The sequence below is a fragment of the Oncorhynchus nerka genome, linkage group LG20 (assembly GCF_034236695.1).
Source record: "Oncorhynchus nerka isolate Pitt River linkage group LG20, Oner_Uvic_2.0, whole genome shotgun sequence".
In the NCBI taxonomy this organism is placed as follows: Eukaryota; Metazoa; Chordata; class Actinopteri; order Salmoniformes; family Salmonidae; genus Oncorhynchus; species Oncorhynchus nerka.
The window spans coordinates 35,159,596-35,184,558 of record NC_088415.1 but is presented as its reverse complement, the minus strand read 5'-3'; the positions used below and the strand labels follow the sequence as shown (position 1 = coordinate 35,184,558).

The 24,963-nt window shown below is 42.7% G+C and overlaps 1 protein-coding gene across 10 annotated transcripts in view; it reads left to right on the top strand.

The window, feature by feature from the left end:
• Positions 1–24,963, top strand: part of LOC115102354 (rap1 GTPase-activating protein 1-like) — a 94,846-nt gene that overhangs the window by 19,395 nt on the left and 50,488 nt on the right. The window lies entirely within an intron of this gene.

Below are 24,963 nucleotides of genomic sequence, written 5' to 3'. Positions count from 1 at the left end.
TCAGTTGTTACCTTGATTATGTAGAACGCATCACAAGAGAGTGGGAAAGACAGAATAAAAACTACTTTTAATAATTGTATTCAAAAGTGCAACAACAAACCTATTAATTTAGGGCATGTTCATAAATTCACTCTGGCTATCTACTCCGATTTCAGAGCACTCTCGTCTGAGTGTGCCAGAGCACAGAATAACTGATGAATTTAGGAACGTTCAACACCCGTTGAATATGGCCAGTGTCAGTAAACATTGGCAAAAAAAGCATAATTAAATTGTTGACAGAAGCACAGTTACAGTCACCAAGGCTCTGGATAACATGAAAACAGCCTGACCAGCTCTGCTACGGTGAGTAAAATGGTTAGAGTGGGGTGTTCTCTAATTTATGTCTGGAAATAGCTAGCTAACTTTAGCCAGTTAGCTTGGGTGTTAGACTGCAGAATGCTCGGATCAACCCTACTCCTCGTCAGAGCGTCCAGTGTGCGCTCTAAACGCTCCGAGAGCCATCTGACAAAGCTCTGAATTTAGGAATGCCCAGACCACACACTGAGCATTCTCTGGCACTCCAGAGTGAATTTACGAACGCACCCATAGATTATTAGTTTTGGACAGACAAATGTAACGTACATTTACATTACATTTAAGTCATTTAGCAGACGCTCTTATCCAGAGCGACTTACAAATTGGTGCTTTCACCTTATGACATCCAGTGGAACAGCCACTTTACAATAGTGCATCTAGGTCTTTTAAGGGGGGGGAGAAGGATTACTTTATCCTATCCTAGGTATTCCTTAAAGAGGTGGGGTTTCAGGTGTCTCCGGAAGGTGGTGATTGACTCCGCTGTCCTGGCGTCGTGAGGGAGTTTGTTCCACCATTGGGGGGCCAGCGCAGCGAACAGTTTTGACTGGGCTGAGCGGGAACTGTACTTCCTCAGTGGTAGGGAGGCGAGCAGGGCAGAGGTGGATGAACGCAGTGCCCTTGTTTGGGTGTAGGGCCTGATCAGAGCCTGGAGGTACTGAGGTGCCGTTCCCCTCACAGCTCCGTAGGCAAGCACCATGGTCTTGTAGCGGATGCGAGCTTCAACTGGAAGCCAGTGGAGAGAGCGGAGGAGCGGGGTGACGTGAGAGAACTTGGGAAGGTTGAACACCAGATGGGCTGCGGCGTTCTGGATGAGTTGTAGGGGTTTAATGGCACAGGCAGGGAGCCTGTGCCGTACAAAACAGAATTGTATTCAAAAGTGCAAAATAATATGTATATAGGTGATTAAAAGATAACTTTGATTATATTTAAAAGTGCAACTGGAAACTGTTATACATAACTGCATTTAGCGAACAGATAATAAACATAATACAAAACTATGTAATAAAATGAATGTTGTAAAAAAGCAACAAGCTGACTATGAATTGACACTTAATTAAATACATGTTTAGTCTCCTCTCACAATGACTAATCGATTTCTTAGATCTAGAATGTAGCTAATAAATCAACTAGCTTTTAGGGTTTGGACGTCCTAAGGAACCGGGATAACACTAACCCTCTTCCCGTATAGTAGCAATAATGTTTGCGCAGGACATCACGTTTCCAAATGTGGAGTTGATTTGTCATAAATGTTTTTTTTCTGGGTGAGTAACATGGGTCTGAATTTGGTAAAAGCCATCTACTCTTTGGTAATGCAGTAAGCAGTGAAAAATGTCATCTCTAGCTCTGCCTGTTGACCAGCTTGGGCTGTCACCTGTCAAATACTGCTGGTAGCTAGTAGACGTAGCGATGTTGCTCCAGCCCCTGTCCCGATGCACTTGATGTGCTTTTGGCTTAAGTCATGTTTTAGCAACGACTCGTGGTTTAGGTTGCTGTGGCCAGTGGCAAAATAAGTCTTCCTGCTGATATTACTCCACACTTTCGACAGTACTCACAGAACATTGTGTTGCTAATTTTGTCCCTCCTTAGCTACTTGAATTCGCAAAGCTACCCCTCTCGGGAACATGTAGAGCTTTTTCTTTTTCTGAGGAGATGGATCTGTAGCAGCATCTCCGACTGCGTCATCATCATCTTCTGGTCGTGGTTGATCATTTTCATCATTTGTTTTTTTTGTCAAAGAAAGACTCAGTTACACCGCATTTCATTGTTGTTGTTCTTGCTAACTAGCTCATGCCATTACTTAGCTCACAGTTCTGAGGGAATGTTTGCATGAAAAGGGATTGGCTTGTGTGCCTGGCGTTTGATTGGTTTAAATAGCTATATTTAAACATTTGAAGCTTTATGATTGGTTATTATTTGTAAACAGTGTATCTTGTTTGAGCAGTAATATATGTTTTATTGTCTCACACCGATAGGTGCAATGAAATGTGTTGTTTTACACAGTCAGTCAGTCATAGTAGTACAGTGCCCCTGGAGCAAGTTAGGGTTAAATTGATACTTTTTATATTTACCCAGAGTCAGATGAACATGTGGATACTATTTGTACGTCTCTGTGTCCAGTATGAAGGAAGTTTGTGCAATGCCTTGAAGTCCATGGGTCTCTACGAGCATTGACAGATTTTTCACCTTGACAGCTTGGTATTCGAACCAGCAACCTTTCCGTTACTGGCCCAACACTCTAACCAATAAGCTGCCTGACATATTGGATTCTTTTTTTTGTCACACGGTGCTCCCAAAATAAAGGTACTGGTCTCACAGCAAAAATGTTTTGTCAGATATGTGACCAAATTGGTCGCACTCTAGAGCCCTGCATACAGGTGAATGATTTCCACAGAGTAAGGCGTTTGTCTCTCCACAGGACATTCTGTTTGTGAGACACTAGTACTCAGGCGTCATGCACCCATTATTTTAGAAGGGGCACAAAGTACGTGAGGATGGTCATTATGCCCAATTCTATGTAAAAAAATAAATCTGCAGTCTATCTAAGCATACCTCTTTACCTCATTGTCATTTTAATGAATGATGCACATTGATTCTTTGAGAACTTCTATGCCTTAGGAGTTTAGTATAACTGCCACACTGGTATATAGTAGCGTAACCCTAAATATGCTTCTCTGCTAAAATCTGGGTAAAAGATTGAAAGGAATATGAGTCTTATTCAGTACATTTAGTACTTGCTTGCTTTTCTAAAGCTTAACAAACTTACCAGCAGGCATGCCTGCTAAGATAGTTAGACATGCTACTTTATTGATAGCCTGAAATGGCTTGGTAGCTAGTTATCAGGTTGGGATATTGGAAACCTATCTAGCTGGCTAGCTAAAGCCAACTTCAGAAAATTGCTAGGTGGCTAGTATTACAGAGAAACAATAAAGCATATTGGTTGTATTTATTCACCAAGAAGGCTTAAATAGGCTACATAGCTTGATTCATTTACAAACAATTAATTTACAAATATACCTCATGCGAATCCTGCCCATCATCGACAGCTAAAATCAAATGCTGTGTGTTTGTATGGAGCTGGTATCACTCTACACTCTCCTCCTCCACTGACGATACTGTCTGCACGCACTAGACAAAGACTATCTAGCATATCTTTGCTCCTTGGAAGGAAGTTAAGTGTTATTTGTCACATGCACAAAGAACCACTTGCTAGGAAAAATAGGGGAGGTGTACTCTTTGCTTGGTTCAGTCAGTGTGGCACCTCCGCAATACGGCTTATAGATATTTTGATAAATAATTATAAAACCTGCACTTGAAAAGGAAGTTTAGTAATTAATTGAACAACTGAAATACCTGGATCATTTTAAACAGGACAAATCTGAGGGGCACATGACCTTGTGCCCCCTATGGTCATGACACCTGCCTCTATGACGCCTCTATGATAAGAACTTGAACAGTTTCACTTGAGATCCCACAGACTGAGTAAAGTAATACACGAGCCACTGATAGAGAGGGAGAGCAGCATGGGACACCGTCCTGCCCAGCCGGTCTGCCGCACTCCCCGTCCCAAGTCCCATTATCACAGTAAAGGCACTGCCTAACTGTTCTGCAGTGTTGGCAGGACAGGGTGGCGCAGGCGAAGTAAGGCTAAGGCTCTGTTCTGCTGCTGAGTGGCATGTGGAGCCTGGCACCGACACTGCAGACACACGGACAGGAGCAGATGGAGCTCAACTCTCCCTGGAGGTTGAAGGGTTGCACTGGATGTCAGCCCGACCTCCACCCCCCTCTCTCTCGCTGTGTGACCGCACCAGGACAGAGGCTCTCTGCTTAGTCCCTGTGGGAGTACTCACTCAGGAGCATCCATTCTCTGTCTGGTCGAAACCAGGCCGCATTACTCAGCACTACCTGGAACACAGGAGGAGATTAGAGTAGAGGGGAGTAGGACCACTTCCTGATACTGCAGAACATTCTTCCTGATACTGTAAGACAATTTGGGAATACAGGGTTTTTTACATTTCTATAGTAATACTTATTCGCTGAATGTAATTTAGAGCTCAATAGCAGTCTTGGATTGGTCTGCATGGCCAATTGGGATTAAATCAATGCTAAAACAGAGAAAAGTTGAATGACGCAGGTTGTACCTGGTATCAGCTTTCCTTCAATACATTCAGCTGAAAGACAATAGGTGGAGGTGAGTCATTTTCAAAAGAACCTCAAAGACCTTTCCCAACATCTCTCTAATGTGGAAAAAAACAAACCGCTAACAAAGCCAAGGAGAATCATGTGGCTGCATGTACGTTGCAGGCTTGGACAGAGGTCTCCCAGAAAGTGCTGTTTATTTTGTAGGCCCACAAAGAGGACTTGTTGCAGGAAGTTAATCTGCTAAAACTTCCAAATGACAGTTTTGAGATCATGTAAAGAAGCCTGGTGTTTATCAGTTAACCTCTAGACAAGAACAATAAAAACACAAGATACCAACATGCCTTGCTCACCTTTCCGAATCGGAAGACCAAAGAAAATCTGGTGAGTTTCCCTTTGTCTGTGCTATAGAAAGGAATTTTCTATTGTTTTGGTGTGTGGAAATAGCAATGCATTTCCTGTGCATAAGCGCATATTGATAAGGGTATTTGTTGAACCACTTTACTTGGGACAGACCTGAAGACGTCAGTTTAAAATTCACCAAGTACCGATTTTGAACATTGTGTTAACACCTTTGATTGGCCCAGTGGTACACGGTAGACAACTATATCAGAAACGTGGAATTTGATTAGCAATATATGCTGCTAAAATGCTAGCGTGATTTTCTCTACATTTCCATAATGGTGCCAGACTGCCAGTTTTTATTTCTCAGGTAGACAGTTTACTTCCAACAGCAGATAATTGGGATCAATGTTTTGTTGTTTTGCCACCTCCATCTGCTCTGTGACCAGTCTAGTTCTCTCTGTCTGTCTGTCTTCCCTCTGAGTTATGTAGGTCAGTGACTGTCCCTACCTGAAGACATTCACATTAATACTGAGTCCTACAATAAAGACAGTCAGTGATTTAGTTCTCCTCATGCTGTTTGGGCTGATTAGCATTTACTGTGGAACCATGATTCACCCCTCTGTGTTTGCTCAATGTTATGTAATGCTTATAAAGGCTCATGTCAATTCATATCACAATACCAATAGTGGAGTTTGTCACATTTAGCTGTGTCTATTTCCATCCTATATCCCGCAGCAATGGCAAATATGAAGTTATGTAGAGTAGAGTGATTGCAAACACCCTGAAGGGAATGAGAATTTGAATGAGTTACAGGACAAAATAAAAACCCTCCAACCCAAAAAGGCCTGTGGTGTCGATGGTATCCTCAATGAAATGATCAAATATACAGACAACAAATTCCAATTGGCTATACTAAAACTCTTTAACATCATACTTAGCTCTGGCATCTTCCCCAATATTTGGAACCAAGGACTGATCACCCCAATCCACAAAAGTGGAGACAAATTTGACCCCAATAACTACCGTGGAATATGTGTCAACAGTAACCTTGGGAAAATCCTCTGCATTATTATTAACAGCAGACTCGTACATTTACTCAATGAAAACAATGTACTGAGCAAATGTCAAATTGGCTTCTTACCAAATTACCATACAACAGACCATGTATTCACCCTGCACACCCTAATTGACAACCAAACAAACCAAAACAAAGGCAAAGTCTTCTCATGCTTTGTTGATTTCAAAAAAGCCTTCGACTCAATCTGGCATGAGGGTCTGCTATACAAACTGATGGAAAGTGGTGTTGGGGGTAAAACATATGACATTATAAAATCCATGTACACAAACAACAAGTGTGCGGTTAAAATTGGCAAAAAACACACACATTTCTTCACACAGGGTCGTGGGGTTAGACAGGGATGCAGCTTAAGCCCCACCCTCTTCAACATATATATCAACGAATTGGCGCGGGCACTAGAAAAGTCTGCAGCACCCGGCCTCCCCCTGCTAGAATCCGAAGTCAAATGTCTGCTGTTTGCTGATGATCTGGTGCTTCTGTCACCAACCAAGGAGGGCCTACAGCAGCACCTAGATCTTATGCACAGATTCTGTCAGACCTGGGCCCTGACAGTAAATCTCAGTAAGACCAAAATAATGGTGTTCCAAAAAAGGTCCAGTCACCAGGACCACAAATACAAATTCCATCTAGACACTGTTGCCCTAGAGCACACAAAAACTATACATACCTTGGACTAAACATCAGCGCCACAGGTAACTTCCACAAAGCTGTGAACGATCTGAGAGACAAGGCAAGAAGGGCATTCTATGCCATCAAAAGAAACATAAATTTCAACATACCAATTAGGATTTGGCTAAAAATACTTGAATCAGTCATAGAGCCCATTGCCCTTTATGGTTGTGAGGTCTGGGGTCCGCTCACCAACCAAGACTTCACAAAATGGGACAAACACCAAATTGAGACTCTGCACGCAGAATTCTGCAAAAATATCCTCTGTGTACAACGTAAAACACCAAATAATGCATGCAGAGCAGAATTAGGCCGATACCCACTAATTATCAAAATCCAGAAAAGAGCTGTTAAATTCTACAACCACCTAAAAGGAAGCGATTCACAAACCTTCCATAACAAAGCCATCACCTACAGAGAGATAAACCTGGAGAAGAGTCCCCTAAGCAAGCTGGTCCTGGTGCTCTGTTCACAAACACAAACACACCCTACAGAGCCCCAGGACAACAGCACAATTAGACCCAACCAAACCATGAGAAAACAAAAAGATAATTACTTGACACATTGGAAAGAATTAACAAAAAAACAGAGCAAACTAGAATGCTATTTGGCCCTACACAGAGAGTACACAGCGGCAGAATACCTGACCACTGTGACTGACCCAAAATTAAGGAAAGCTTTGACTATGTACAGACTCAGTGAGCATAGCCTTGCTATTGAGAAAGGCCGCCGTAGGCAGACATGGCTCTCAAGAGAAGACAGGCTATGTGCTCACTGCCCACAAAATGAGGTGGAAACTGAGCTGCACTTCCTAACATCCTGCCCAATGTATGACCATATTAGAGAGACATATTTCCCCCAGATTACACAGATCCACAAAGAATTCGAAAACAAATCCAATTTTGAAAAACTCCCATATCTACTGGGTGAAATTCCACAGTGTGCCATCACAGCAGCAAGATTTGTGACCTGTTGCCACGAGAAAAGGGCAACCAGTGAAGAACAAACACCATTGTAAATACAACCCATATTTATGCTTATTTATTTTATCTTGTGTCCTTTAACTATTTGTACATTGTATATATATATATAATATGACATTTGTAATGTCTTTACTGTTTTGAAACTTCTGTATGTGTAATGTTTACTGTTAATTTTTGTTGTTTTTCACTTTATATATTCACTTTGTATGTTGTCTACCTCACTTGCTTTGGCAATGTTAACACATGTTTCCCATGCCAATAAAGCCCCTTGAATTGAATTGAATTTAGATAAAAGAGAGTGCCAGTCTGTGAACGATCTACTTACTGCTCTGCAGTCTGCTCCCTCTCTGAGGCTCCGCGTGTGTGTGCAGCGGTCACTTGCGCCCCTTCCCCCGCCACTCTCTGCTCCCTCCCTAGCCTCTCTCCCCTCTAGCCTCTTGTCCTCTCCACGTTGCTGCAGCGAGTGGAGCGAATGTATTAAATCCGGTACTTGTTGTTAAATGGCACCACAGCTCTCCAAGGCATAAATAATCATATTTTTTAAGTTAAAAAAATACATTTTCTACCGTACAATTTTTTTCTGTGCTGTTTAATTATTTAATCGGTTCCTTTTTGTTCTCCTTCAAACATTATATTTTTTACTTTGGAGAATTTGTCATTGACTGAGGGACCGCGTAAGTGTAAAAGTGACGTCACTATTACGTAATGACGTCATCTTGCGACTTCTAGCGACAAACGGAACAACCAACAGCTACTTTCCTTGAAAATAGTTAGAAACTCTGCTTTTATCATTCCTGCTGCTTCTGCCAGATTTGAATAGTACTCTGAATATTCCTGCGAAGAACTCACAACATTTTAAAATTGTATTTACTTTAAATTTTTATTTTTATCAACAACAAATCAATACAGAAAGTACATGAGGGAACACAAGTATATATAGACTATATACAATGGACAATCGCGCTAGGGGGTACAATATCATATTACAATTACACAAGGACCTTAAGGGACATATATACACTTACAATTCTAACTGATTTTTTGTTAGTAGAGTATTTAACTGTCTTAAAATACAGTTCAATTTATTTTTGTAGAGTAAGAAAATGTGTTTTTTTGTTTGTAAATTTACATGAAATTTGGCAAAAAGAATAATGAAATTAATTACATAATGTTTCAGCTTATTTCTATCGTATGTAAAGAATCCAAGCAGTACATCTCTCCACAATAGTGTAAAATCTTCCTAAATGTGTTCAATTATAAATCTACTGATGTCACATATACATATTGTCATGGTGATCCACATTTTGACGTGACTTGTTGTCAAACTAGGTCTTAGAGGGAGCACTTGTGTCACAGAGACAGCTGGACACCCTCAATCTGTGTCCCTCTAAAATCCTTTAAAAGGAATAGCAGTAATTAGTTGGAATCCTATGTTGGTTGGTAAACTGGCAGGAGAGGCTCCTAGCCTCCCACGCATGTTTTCTGAAACTAAATCATATAAAAACCAAATCTACATATTTTGAAACAACTATAACTAAGTGAGTGAGTGTTATTTATAATAAGGGTTATATCGAGAAAATTGGACCTCCCTGAAATTAAAATGGATGGCCCTCCCTTCAGCGAAATATATTTTTCTTAAACCCTCCCTGAACACTTGAAAAAAAAACAAGTTACCCTCCCCTATACCCAAAATCATAATTAGAACAAAGTGGAAAGGAGAGAACATGTTTACCTTCACTTGGACAGGTCAGCGCCTTATGCAGTTTTAGAAACTGTTCTTCCTCCTGTAAGCGTTACATGGCAACGCATTCATTTTGATAGCGCGCAATTTTGATTGCGCGCAGTGTGCAACGAAACTGTACCTGTTTGCAAGTAGTTAAATATGAAAAGTCAAAAGGTAAGCCTACCTTTCCACCCCAGACAGAGTAGGCCTACCTTTCCACCCCAGAGAGAGTAGGCCTACAGTGGGGAGAACAAGTATTTGATACACTGCCGATTTTGCGGGTTTTCCCCACTTACAAAGCATGTAGAGGTCTGTAATTTTATCATAGGTACTACCTATGATAAAAATTACAGACCTCTAGGTACTACCTATGATAAAAATTACAGACCTCTACATGCTTTGTAAGTAGGAAAACCTGCAAAATCGGCAGTGTATCAAATACTTGTTCTCCCCACTGTACCTTTCCACCCCAGACAGAGTGAGTAGGCCTACCTTTCCACCCCAGACAGAGTAGTCCTACCTTTCCACCCCAGACAGAGTAGTCCTACCTTTCCACCCCAGACAGAGTAGTCCTACCTTTCCACCCCAGACAGAGTAGTCCTACCTTTCCACCCCAGACAGAGTAGTCCTACCTTTCCACCCCAGACAGAGTAGTCCTACCTTTCCACCCCAGACAGAGTAGGCCTACCTTTCCACCCCAGACAGAGTAGGCCTACCTTTCCACCCCAGACAGAGTAGGCCTACCTTTCCACCCCAGACAGAGTAGGCCTACCTTTCCACTCCAGACAGAGTAGGCCTACCTTTCCACCCCAGACAGAGTAGGCCTACCTTTCCACCCCAGACAGAGTAGGCCTACCTTTCCACCCCAGACAGAGTAGGCCTACCTTTCCACCCCAGACAGAGTAGGCCTACCTTTCCACCCCAGACAGAGTGGGCCTACCTTTCCACCCCAGACAGAGTGGGCCTACCTTTCCACCCCAGACAGAGTGGGCCTACCTTTCCACCCCAGACAGAGTAGTCCTACCGATGCCGCTTTAACTGCTGGCTACTCTTATTCCGTGGCTTAACCCAACGAGAGAAAGTGTTTCCCCAAAAGCTGTCTGGGTTTAAACATCTTCTATTGTACAGCAAGTGAATTGCTTAATAAATTGATAGCGACAGAATTAGATTACTTCCCAAGCAAATTACTTGTTTTCTTCTTCTCCGGCTATAGAAGCCTCAATGTCAAAGAAACGAAACAATGATATCCTCATATGCATCAGAGTCTAGTCGTTCCCAGGTATTTTACAGCTTGTTTCTAGCATAATGCTTCGCGGACCAACGCGCTGTTTTAGATCACTTTATATAACAGGATACTTTTTATTTACTTAAAAATCTTAAACCAAACAGGGGATAAGCCTGTTCTTTTTTTTGGCCATTTTATCTAATAAAAGATTGCCCTATGTCATACCCTCTCATACCCCCTCAATTTCGAGTCTTGTTTTTAACTTAACAGCCCTTTATTGACATAGAGGTAGGCTATTTAAAGAGTGCATGGTGGGTGGAGGAATTTACCAACAAATCTATGGATAAAGCAGCATATAGCCTAATTTCGTCTTTCAAACAGATATGCCTAACTCTTATTTTTAAATAGGAAGAAATAGTCTCCAACACAGCCCTCTTGTGGTTAGTAAAGTCTAATTAAAATGAAGACAGTTTAAATTAATTATGCTTACTCGATTTTGCCCACTTTCAGCACCATGAGTTGTCCTTTTCCGATTGATTTTGCCGCTACTGCTGCTTCAAGTTATAGCACCACAATGTACATTCCTTGAATCTGGTTTATTGTGAGGTCAATACTGCTGATAAATACATCAGGGGCAAGAAAAATATTGTTTTTAATAAAACAATTTATATTAGTAAGTAGCAAGCTATCAAATTTGACCTTCGGTTCTCCTCATCTTTGTGCTCTACTTCTCAAACTGAACAGAACATAAGGCAGCTAGTTCTCATGTAAGATAGTCCAAAAAAAATTACTATCTTTGGACTTTGACTCTCCTCCTGAACTGCCTGCCACCTTAGGCCTACATAGCAAAGCAATTGGTTAGACAGCCCACAGCAAGAGCAAAGCCGGTCTCAGGGTTGGAATATCCATTGCAGTGTGTAATGCAGCCTAGTTTTATTTACACCATCCCAACAGCTATCTTAGAAATATAACTTTGCTCCACTGTGACTCTGTTCATTAGACTAACTCCTCATCTCTGGACTCTGAGCTTCAGCCAGGGCCATCCATGACTCAGCTTAGCCCGGAGAGAGAGCCTTCACACAGGCTGGCTACTTCTGCAGATACACTCACTATAAATACAGGCCACAGGGCCCAAGGTTTAGATAACCACAACCTCTATCTCAAGGAATGATACTGATCCTTGGAATTGGTTTCACAGGGGGAAAATGTATCATGCTTGTTGCCAAATTATCTGTTTCAATGCATGTCTAAATGAGCAGAAACGTTTAATTTGTTGAGACATATGTCACAATATTACACTTCAGGCAAAGTGGTTTATATAAGGGTGTTGTATGGTGGAGAATGCTGTGACTTTGCCTGTGGTTGTATGCCCTCTAGTGGCCCAGTGTACCCAACCCAATGGATTCAGTGTCTAGCATGGATTCAGCGTCTAGCATAAATTCAGCAGATGAAAGTCTAAAAGATTTGCATTTGATTTTGTAATGAAAACCCACTGATGTGTGAGCCCCTCCTCTGTGTTGGGTAAACTGAGGTTAGAGATGTCATTTTGCACATTCCTCTATTTGTGTACAGTGTACGGTACACTAAAGAACCAGAGGTGTCATTTCACATCTCCCTCTGTTTCTGACACCATGCCGTGTACATTACTAACCCGGGCTTATGTCACCATGCATGTGTACGCTTCTCTGTGCACGTAGAGCTGAGTTGTCTAGCTGGCATAGAGGGGGACAAGGGGGGGAGAACACTGTCATACCCAATCAGCCAAGACTGTCTCCTCTCATCTCCTTCAGCCCGCTGTCTGTTCTGTCTGACTAAATATAGCAAGAGAGACACAACCTAGCCCCCTGGTTCTCACAGACACACCAGTCCAAAGACCGAGTTCATTATTATAATTGTTTCTTTCAAAGTCATACACAGCACAGTGTCATCATCACCACCAAACGTACTGATGAAAGCAGCGGGCTGGAGGATGAGACTGTTTGACTGCACCAGTAATTCTTCACAGAAAACATTGACATTTTCTCATTTGATATCGGGCTTGAATTTGTCATGTTAGAAGAAGTCATTTGGTAACCTTTCGAGCAGTTCAGTCCTATTTTCCCCATAATATTATTTTCTTGTGTGCTGACATCTTTGAGAAGGTACACACTTTCTATAGGGTATGCAGTATACATTAAGGTACTTTAAGGATAAAGCATTTGTGACGTGTGTGGATGGTTAAACAACATACACAGGGATGTTCTATGTGAAAAGGCTATTGATAGATACAGGAAAACTGGTGTTTTAAGCCAACAGAGGCCAGACACTGAGCTGAGGTCAGATCAGTCGGGTACAGTACTTTTAACACTCTACTTCCTGTTTAGAGGAGCTTTAAGCCTCTCCCTGGGGATTTGGGATGTAATCCATTTTCCAGCACTATGCTGCAGGGGTTTTATCCTCCCATGTTGTTATTGTTATCTGATTGACAGACTAACAGACAGCACTCAGTGATAGAAGGCATGACCTTTCCTAGCAGAATAATACAACAACACGGAGAGATGCTAGCGACTGCTTTTGTTTCCCACTAGGGTTTAGGTTTGGATAGGCTTAAAACATTAAGTTTAGTCATTCATTCAGAATGGTTAAGGTTTCGGATAGGGTTAAAATCAACAATTAAAACAAAACATTTTAAAACAAAAAAGTCTCTACCACTGAACACGCAACCTTCTCATCCAGAGTCATGGGATTACATCCAGAGTCATGGGATTACATCCAGAGTCATGGGATTACATCCAGAGTCATGAGCGAGTTTATTAGCAAGTGCATCGGAGATGTCGTACCCAGTGTGACTATTAAAACCTTTCCTAACCAGAAACCGTGGATTGATGGCAGCATTCGCGCAAACCTGAAAGTGCAAACCATCGCTTTCAATCATGGTAAGGTGACTGGAAACATGACAAAATACAAACAATGCAGCTATTCCCTCCGCAAGGTAATCAAACAAGTAAAGTGTCAGTATAGAGACAAAGTAGAGTCTCAAATCAACGGCTCAAACACGAGACGCATGTGGCAGGGGCTACAGTCAATCATGGATTACAAAAAGAAAACTAGCCCGGTCGCGGACATCGATGTCTCGCTCCCAGACAAATTAAACAACTTCTTTGCTCGCTTTGAGGACAATACAGTGCCACTGACACGGCCCGCTAGCAAAGCCTGTGGGCTCTCCTTCTCCGCGGCCAATGTGAGTAAAACATTCAAACGTGTTAACCCTCGCAAGGCTGCTGGCCCAGACGGCATCCAAAGCCGTTTCCTCAGAGCATGCGCAGACCAGCTGTCTGTGTGGTCCACCACACAGACAGCGTGGTGAAGAAGGCACAACAGCGCCTCTTCAACCTCAGGAGGCTGAAGAAATTTGGCTAGTCACCTAAAACCCTCACAAACCTTTACAGATGCACAATCGAGAGCATCCCGTCGGGCTGTATCACCGCCTGGTACGGCAACTGCACTGCCCTCAACCACATGGCTCTCCGGATGGTAGTGCGGTCTGTACAACGCATCACCGGGGGCAAACTACCTGCCCTCCATAACACCTACAGTACCCGATGTCACAGGAAGGCCAAAAAGATCATCAAGGACAACAACCACCTGAACCACTGTCTGTTCACCCCGCTATCATCCAGAAGGCGAGGTCAGTACAGGTGCATCAAAGCTGGGACCGAGAGACTGAAAAACAGCTTCTATCTCAAGGCCATCAGACTGTTAAATAGCCATCACTAACATAGAGAGGCTGCGGCCAACATACAGACTCAAATCTCTGGCCCCTTTAATAAATGGACTTAATAAAGGTATCACTAGTCACTTTAAATAACGCCACTTTAATAATGTTTACATATCCTACATTACTCATCTTATATGTATATACTGTATTCTATACCATCTACTGCATATTGCCTAAATATTATTATTCATCCCTGTACATTGGTGTGTATTAGGTAGTTGTTGTGAATTTGTTAGATTGCTTGTTAGATATTACTGCACTGTCGGAACTAGAAGTACAATAATTTTGCTACATTCGCGATAACATCTGCTAAACATGTGTATGTGACCAATATGATTTGATTTGATTCCATCTATTCATGGGATTACGACCAGTGGTGTTGTGCAAATTCTTTAGGTGAGGGAGTGCGTTTTTTCTTTGTGACCTCATCATTTCCTCAATCAAAGTACCGACAGATGTAGCGTATTGAATCATATCATTATATACTATGAATTCCTCCTCCAATTGCAACATCTGCCTATGCCCACACATATTTTTTTTGATACCCTCAAACACCAAGTTAGGCATACATCATTTCAAAATAGGTCATTATCACTATCAATCGTCAATGATACTTCTTCATGTTTAACTGGTGAAACGTCCAAACAGCATCTCCATGCCAATCATTTGATTGATCTCAATCAGTTTCATGGGAATATGCATTTAGATCTGTTTGAATTACTGTTTCATGGGTGAATTAGAGCAGATGGTGTTAACTAACTATTAGCCTTTCTTCTATTTTGTTACAATCAAAGCATGTATCCTGCATAGTGGTGCACTCTGTTGAGTTTAGCACATTATATTTATATATTATATATATTTTTTTTTTTTTTGGGGGGGGGGACTATTCAGCTTCAGCTAACCATCCTAAAATCTCAATAGAAATTATGAGGTGTTTTGGTGTAACAGTAACGTTACAGCCCTACTATGCTGTAGCATTATATTCAGTATGTTATGTAACATGCTAATGAATCATTATGTTGTAGCGGTGAAGGCTCTGTGCAGGATTTCGCAACAACATTGATTCAGCTTGATCTAACTTTACCTAACCAGCACAATTGTGATATTTTCTATTTGTAATAATAAGTGATGAGTAGGACCTTCTTGAAAACAGCCATAATATCAAGCTTTTAATGTGGTGTATTCATGCATCTCAATAAACTACAACCTAAATGCATTATAATCTCCAACTTGGCCCAATTCACATTTCCAAGCCTCTGATTGGCCTCCGCACTGCACACGTGTAGCCTACAGTTCTTCATCATGCTCGCCACTGCCAGAGAGAAGAAACCACATTTTACCTACCTCTAGGCAGCTATACATATATATATATATATATATTTTTTTTTCCATTCTATTGTTTTTCATGGAATTTTAGTGGTAATTAAATATATTTTTTTAGAGGTTAATTAAATATAATGAATTGATAATGTATCAGTAGCTTCTCGATTGAAAACATTCCTAAGTGGGGATTGAGAATCTGAAGGTGTTGCAGGAGAGGATGTGGTTTATTCAGAATCACCTGCTCTTTTTAATGCATACTAATGATGCAGGCAGCTGTCAGGGCAGGTAAAGGTACATGAGGTGCATGTAGGCTGGCTGGTACCTATCACACAGTCTCGTCACACAACACTTTGCTCACAAATGGAATACTTCAGTCACTTAGTTATTCAATGTTTTGAAAAGAGCAACCATTTTGAATCGGGTGGAGTGCTTATTATTGTGTCCATATTATATTACACCATACAATACCAGTCAAAAGTTTAAAAAGCTCCTAATCATTCAAGTGTTTTTCTTTATTTGTACTATTTTCTACATTGTAGAATAATAGTGAAGACCTCAAAACTATGAAATAACACATATGGAATCATGTAGTAACCAAAAAAGTGTTAAACAAATCCAAATATATATATATATTCTTCAAAGTAGCCACCCTTTGCCTTGATGACAGCTTTGCACACTCTTGGCATTCACTCAACCAGTTTCATGAGGAATGTTTTTCCAACAGTCTTTGAAGGAATTCCCACATATGCTGAGGACTTGCTTTTCCTTCACTCTACAGTCCAACTCATCCCAAACCATCTCAATTGGGTTGAGGTCGGCTGACTGCGGAGGCCATGTCATTTGATGCAGCACCCCAACACTTTTGACTAGTACTGTATATATACAGTGGGGCAAAAAAGTATTTAGTCATCCACCAATTGTGCAAGTTCACCCACTTAAAAAGATGAGAGAGGCCTGTATTTTTCATCATAGGTACACTTCAACTATGACAGACAAAATGAGGAAAAAAAATCCAGAAAATCACATTGTAGGATTTCTAATGAATTTATTTGCAAATTATGGTGGAAAATAAGTATTTGGTCACCTACAAACAAGCAAGATTTCTGGCTCTCACAGACCTGTAACTTCTTCTTTAATCTCTATGTTAACCAAGGTTTTTGCAAATGTAACATCAGTAGGGTAGAGAGAGGAAGAGGTATTTATGACTGTCATAAACCTACCCCCCCAGTCCAACGTCATGACAATTCATTTTATTTATTATTTTACCAGGTAAGTTGACTGAGAACATGTTCTCATTTGCAGCAACAACCTGTGGAATAGTTACAGGGGAGAGGAGGGGAATGAATGAGCCAATTGTAAACTGTGGATTATTAGGTGACCTTGATGGTTTGAGGGCCAGCTTGGGAATTTAGCCAGGGACAACACCCCTACGATAAGTGCCATGGGATCTTTAATGACCTCAGAGAGTCAGGATACCCGTTTAACGTCCCATCCGAAAGACAGCACCCTACACAGGGCAGTGTCCCCAATCACAGCCCTGGGATATTTCGTTAGACCAGAGGAAAGAGTGCCTCCTACTGGCCCTCCAACACCACTTCCAGCAGCATCTGGTCTCCCATCCAGGAACTGACCAGATAAGGGTTAAGAAACAACTAAGATAACTGTTTTCTTATCTTTTAATGTCGTGCCAAATGGTCCTTTACCAAATGACTTTTGTTGAGGAACCCATTAAGAATGTCTCTCAGAGTCAGACTAATCTGCCTTTTTGACTGCTGTCCAATATTTCCATTATTTGGTGCCTCTTAAGGCTGCAGGTAGATGTCATTTTGAAGGAGAGATATGGTCTTAAAACACACTGTGATGCCAGAGGAGAATGTTGAGAATTGTGCACTTTTAGTAGGATATGCAATTCATCATATTTGCCCAGAGGTGACCTGTGTGTCACATTGCTCTGAGTGGATGGGATAGGACGTGTGTGCTGGCGTGTGTGATGCATGTGACACATGATGCATGGCTCCGTGCAGGGAAAACACACAGAGAGGAATACCATTACACCCATGCCGAGAAGTACTTGAATTGTAATGTTAGGAGGTAAAAGGATTTTCCAAAGACTACTCTTGGGATGTGATGCTTGTGTTAATTTCCTCAACAAAAATGTGACAAAAATATTTGTCAAACACCTATTTCTCAGAGGCAATTGACAAGACTATAACTGACTAAATAGACCCATAAAAAAAACAGGTGCAACGTTTATGGCCATGTCGCAGCAGTGTGTAGGAAGGAGATGTGGTAAGTGTGCAGGAGGGCATGGAAGGATGGTCGAGTTTTGGTGGATAAAGTTGTGTTTGTTAACTGTAGGGGTGTCCATGTTGCTGGGGATCGGAAGTGTCCGGTGCTAGAGAGACCGATTGAGTGGCCATAGTCAAAGTAGTGCAGGAAGTGCCGTATGCTGAGGCAGTGAAGCAAGTGAAGGAGGATGGGTCAAGTGTGCGGGATGGTGAGAGGATTACAGTGAGTAGTAGATTGGTGCCAGCACAGAGGCATAGGCCAACGAGTGATTTATGCTTCATCAAGGTTGGCTTCTTAGCGTTCAAAGTAATGGTTATCATCCGTACCGCAGAGATCACAGAAAAGATATCGTAAATCACAGAAAATATATTGTAAATCAAAGAAAATATATGTTGTGGTGGCAGCTGCAGAAAACTATTTGGGTATACATGATTTGACTTCAGAAGAGCTACAGGGTGTGTTAAGTGGTGGTTCCTGTCCTCCCAGACTGTTGGCATGGTGCAAAGTAGTCGAATGGGGTAGTGGGTTTTTATTGAGTGTAAGTGGTGGTGTCTGGGGCTATATTTCATAGAGGAACAGGACTAATGAAGATAATTTAATGTTGGTAGGCTGTGACTGGCCTCACACTCCAGTACAGTAGGTGGCGGTATATGCACCTAAAAGTTGGCAGGGATCCGCCATCCGAATTCCAAAGAAGAAGAAGAGGAGGAGTGTGGGCAGACAGGTTCCGCTCTGGCTCACAGTATTGAGTTTAATAGTAAAACAACAGTCTAGCTGTTTTTCTCTCCCTTGAGTATAGAAAAGTAATCTGTCTTTGAATTTGTAGTCTCACATAACCTTCCCACTTTCCCCACTGCATTTCATAGCCAGGTTCTGTAGCCAACGTAGCCAAGCCTCCCTATTTTCCTCAGAGAAAAGGGCTTGATTCTAACCCTTACCGGTCAAAAGATATGACCCGTAATACTGCGGCTACGTTTCTTTCTTTCTGAAGTTCATTGGCAGGCCGCATATCACGGGCCATTCTAAAACTAGGCTACTTGCGAACCGTATCGTTAACCATTTGTTTAGGCTACACCTTTTCAGTCGTGTTACTTCATTAGCTACCAACTCGGGGTGCGTTCAGCGGGACACAACATTTTGGAACATTCAGATAGAAATATGCTATGTAGAACAAATATGCCTTCTGACATATAATAAGAAATAATGGTGGCTCTATTCATGTCATTTCTATCTGCAACTGAACGTTACCCTTGTAACATTACCAGTAGCCTTGGACCAGGACTCGAGCACTGGGAATTAAGCCATAGGGACTTGTGACTCGACTATTGGTGACTCGAACTTGAACATAGGGAACTCGGACTCGAGCACAGGGGATTTGGCACTCGATTCGGACTCGAGGTTTAGTGTCTCGAAACAGTCATTCGCTCTCGTTCAAAGTCATTAGCCCATTCTACTTTGGACACCAATGTGGCTGCGGCATCTGTGGAACGTTGATGACAACGTGGATAACGATGGCAATGATGCTGTGAAACCCATACTACTCTCATACATGTTTGTCATATTTCTGCTGTTGGGAAGAGAATAGGGTGGTATGCAGAACAATATGTTGGTAGGACAAGGTTATGTACGTTTGTGCACATGGCAGTCAGTGATTTCTGTTTACTAGAGGTTAATGAGGCAATGCAAATGTGATGTGAGTAAAATGAAAGGGAATATAGTTGACTAAAATTGCCCACTGTTTTTGTAAGTTTGACAATAGACTAAATCAGTATTGAACTGATGAAAAATTTGACCGACTAATTTAGTTCAAATGACTACGACTAAATCTAAATGAGTGCCAAAATGAACACCGTCACACACACCACACGCACACATGCGCGCACGGATATACACACACACACACACCACACAGAGAGAGAGGAGACAGTGATGCATCACATTAGCCTGTCTAAAGCACTGCTTAAAAGGAATTGCTTTTTTCCTCGGGGACAATCGGTCTCCCATCCGTCTGAAATTGTGCCCATTTGGGCCAGCTCCATCACAAGGCCTGAGGGCTGAGATGGACATTTCAAGGGCCCCTGAGGGGAGCAGGTGGATCTTAGTCCAGCAGGCGTTATTTATGTGTTAATTCACAACACATGCTCTGCTCCTGTCTGGCTGTTAAAGGACAGACCAGGACAGGCCAAGAATGACTGGTGGCAGCCAGGTCAGTCCAGCACAGGACAGAGAAAGTTTCCAGTTTTATTAGTGGTATGTGCAGGATACACATGGTATACACCATCCAACTAAACACAGACTTACATGTTCCTTCTGGACAATGCAACAACAATAAGACATGATATAATCTAAGAGTAAGAGCTGGACATCATGATGGGATGTGACCTGTTTGGAACATAGATTAGGTTAGAGGGATAGGAGTAGTGGTGGCTATTCAGCATGATACATGTTAATTGGGGTGGGGACTGGCTATATGTCTGTTGAGGGGGGGGGGGCTCTGTGTTGAGGATCTGTGTGAAGGACCTACATTCACCTGGGGGCGGCCCGTCAGGAAGAACTCGTCCAGTTGCATAGGGAGGAGTTCAGACCCAGGGCTGTGAGCTTTGTGGTGAGCTTAGAGGGCACTATGGTATTGAAGACCGAGCTGTAGTCGATGAACAGCCTCCTCGTATTATAATCATTCCTCTTGTCCAGGTGCGTGAGTGCAGTGTGCAGTAGTGTGCAGTGCATTGTCCGTGGGAGGAGGTGATGTGGTCTTTGACGAGCATCTCGAAGCAATTCATGATGACCAAAGTGAGTGCTACGGGTCAGTAGTCGTTCAGTTCCTTTCCTTTTCTTAAGCACGGGCTGATAGTGGACATCTTGAAGCAGATGGCCTGAGCTAGAGAGAGATTGCAAATGTTGGAGAACACAACAGCTTGCTGGTCTGCTCATACTCAGAAGGCGCGGCTAGGGACGTCGTCTGGGCCGGAATCCTTGCGAGGGTTAATACTTTTGAATGACTTACTTACATCCTCCTTGGAGACTGTAAACACGCAGCCCTCGTTGTCCTCTGGGGCTCTCCTCGGCAGCTCAGAGTCGTTTTGCTCCAAGTGTGATAAAAAAGTGTTTAGCACGTCTGGTAGGGTGGCGTTGGTGTCCGCGAGCGTGACTGGCTTTCTGTTTGTAATTAATAAAGGCCACATACGCCTTATTAAGCCAGAGGCCGACTGCAAACATCTGCCATGATGTTAATGTGTTAGAGGGAATGGAGGGGACATGGGGACTGACAGAGACACTGGGAGTGTTGCAGAAAGCACATGTTTACTGAACACTTCCTTTACATGTAACATCTATCACAATGCTACTGTATGAATGTTGTTTGGAAATGAAATTAGCATGTACTGTTGGCGCAAATACGACATGTAAGCCAGCCCATGTTCAGTTTTTAAACAAGAGGCTAGATTTATAAAGAAAGACATGAAGGAGGACACACAGAACATCTGCTTGCTATATTTTTAAAGCAACAGGTTTATTTCCTCCTCATGTTAAAGCCATATCAACAGTCAATAATACCGCCAGGTATCCGAGGCAGAGCCATATCAACAGTCAATAATACCGCCAGGAATCTGAGGCAGAGCCATATCAACAGTCAATAATACCGCCAGGTATCCGAGGCAGAGCCATATCAACAGTCAATAATACCGCCAGGTATCCGAGGCAGAGCCATATCAACAGTCAATAATACCGCCAGGTATCCGAGGCAGAGCCATATCAACAGTCAATAATACCACCAGGTATCCGAGGCAGAGCCATATCAACAGTCAATAATACCGCCAGGTATCGAGGCAGTCAATAATACCGCCAGGAATCTGAGGCAGAGCCATATCAACAGTCAATAATACCGCCAGGTATCCGAGGCAGAGCCATATCAACAGTCAATAATACCGCCAGGTATCTGATCCCATGTGATGGGGTCGTAAACCCCGGGCAGGGTATGCTCTGGGGTCAACTGATGGTCACACGCAATCAGCCAGCCACCCAGATCTCACAGATTACACCCTGGACAGCTCTGCTCTGCTCTCCTCTCCATCCACGCAAACGCTGGTCTCTGCCTCTCTCTGACACACCAGTAAATGAGAGGGGAAAGACAGAAGTAATCATAGTGGTTTGGTTTCTGTCTTTTTCCCTTCAGCTCATATATTGACACACATGAAATGTAGTAGTCACAGCAGAGCCCCACCAGCTCCTCACTACACTATATTACTGGTGGTCACAGCAGAGCCCCACCAGCTCCTCACTACACTATATTACTGGTGGTCAGCTCCTCACTACATTATATTACTGGTGGTCACAGCAGAGCCCCACCAGCTCCTCACTCCACTGCTGGTGGTCACGCTCCTCAATATTACTGGTGGTCACAGCAGAGCCCCACCAGCTCCTCACTACACTATATTACTGGTGGTCACAGCAGAGCCCCACCAGCTCCTCACTACACTATATTACTGGTGGTCACAGCAGAGCCCCACCAGCTACTCACTACACTATATTACTGGTGGTCACAGCAGAGCCCCACGCTCCTCACTCACTATATTACTGGTGGTCACAGCAGAGCCCCACCAGCTCCTCACTACACTATATTACTGGTGGTCACAGCAGAGCCCCACCAGCTCCTCACTACATTATATTACTGGTGGTCACAGCAGAGCCCCACCAGCTACTCACTACACTCCACTGCTGGTGGTCACGCTCCTCAATATACTACTGGTGGTCACAGCAGAGCCCCACCAGCTCCTCACTACACTATATTACTGGTGGTCACAGCAGAGCCCCACCAGCTCCTCACTACACTATATTACTGGTGGTCACAGCAGAGCCCCACCAGCTCCTCACTACACTATATTACTGGTGGTCACAGCAGAGCCCCACCAGCTCCTCACTACACTATATTACTGGTGGTCACAGCAGAGCCCCACCAGCTCCTCACTACACTATATTACTGGTGGTCACAGCAGAGCCCCACCAGCTCCTCACTACATTATATTACTGGTGGTCACAGCAGAGCCCCACCAGCTCCTCACTACACTATATTACTGGTGGTCACAGCAGAGCCCCACCAGCTCCTCACTAGCATTATATTACTGGTGGTCCCAGCCCCACCAGCTCCTCACTACACTATATTACTGGTGGTCACAGCAGAGCCCCACCAGCTCCTCACTACACTATATTACTGGTGGTCACAGCAGAGCCCCACCAGCTCCTCACTACATTATATTACTGGTGGTCACAGCAGAGCCCCACCAGCTCCTCACTACACTATATTACTGGTGGTCACAGCAGAGCCCCACCAGCTCCTCACTACACTATATTACTGGTGGTCACAGCAGAGCCCCATAGCTCCTCACTACATTATATTACTGGTGGTCACAGCAGAGCCCCACCAGCTCCTCACTACACTATATTACTGGTGGTCACAGCAGAGCCCCACCAGCTCCTCACTACACTATATTACTGGTGGTCACAGCAGAGCCCCACCAGCTCCTCACTACACTATATTACTGGTGGTCACAGCAGAGCCCCACCAGCTCCTCACTACACTATATTACTGGTGGTCACAGCAGAGCCCCACCAGCTCCTCACTACACTATATTACTGGTGGTCACAGCAGAGCCCCACCAGCTACTCACTACACTCCACTGCTGGTGGTCACGCTCCTCAATATACTACTGGTGGTCCAGCAGTTCCTTTCTACACTACACTACTGGTGGCTTGGGCGAAATACCGTTTATACCGTATACAGGGGTATTTTCAAATACCAACTGTATGATTTTCAATACTGTTCCCAAAATGTTTGGGGTTGGGGGCAACCCTGTCTCGCTGAGGCTTCGGTGCTATGCTGCTGCTTTTAACTAACTATAAGTGAAGTATAACTTCAAGAAATCTGAGATGTGTCAAATAAATGATATCCAGCTCAGGGCTCCAGCTATTCATTTGGTTTGCTAACTTGCTAGCTAAGTGGCTAGATTTCAAGATCAAGCTTCTTGGTTACAGAAGAGACATTCAATCCCCTCCTGGATCAAGATCCCTGTTGCCTTAATTGTTTGGTGCGTAAAAAAAAGTATATACATATATATATACAATACCAGTCAAAAGTTTGGACACACCTACTCATTGAAGGGTTTTTCTTTATTTTTACTATTTTCTACATTGTAGAATAACAGTGAAGACATCAAAACTATGAAATAACATATAGAATCATATAGTAACCAAAAAAGTATGAAACAAATCTAAATATATTTGAGATTTTTCAAAGTAGCATTCTCTCAACCAGCTTCATGAGGTAGTCACCTGGAATGCATTTCAATTAACAGATGTGCTTTGTTAATTTGTGGAATTTCTTTCCTCCTTAATGCATTTGAGCCAATCAGTTGTGTGACAAGGTAGGGGTGGTATACAGAAGATAGCCCTATTTGGTAAAAGACCAAGTCCATATTATGGCAAGAACAGCTCAAAAAAGTAAAGAGAAATGAAGATCAGTCAATCTGGAATGAAAACGGAAACACAGTGGGACAGGACAGCAGGTGTTAGTGGGAAAGATGGGGAGCGAGAAAGGGAGGAGTCCATCGACGTAAGACCCTCTCTTATCGCCTCCTTCTCAAAACCCATTGGAGAAGAAGGTCAGAAGGGAGGGACCTACCCACTGGGCACACACTGGTTGAATGAATCAACATTGTTTCTATGTCATTTCAATTAAATTAATATCGACGTTGAAATTAATGCTAGACGTTAAATTGACGTCTGTGCCCAGAGGATATGGCTTTCTCATAAAATGGGTTTTGTGAAAAAGACGAGGAGAGAAGGACGTATGTGAAATTTGCAGTTTGACGTGAAAATCCCATTTTCAAACGTGAATTAGATGTAAATTTAATGTGAAACCATATTTTGACATGTATTACATTTTTTGTTCACATGTTAACACCACCTTTTCAAGGGAAGAGAATTAAAACAATTCACCTCACACATGAATGGCAGATGATTATTTCAATACACAAATATAAAGACTGTTCAATAAATCCCTTGTAATCTCTCCTGGCATACCAAACA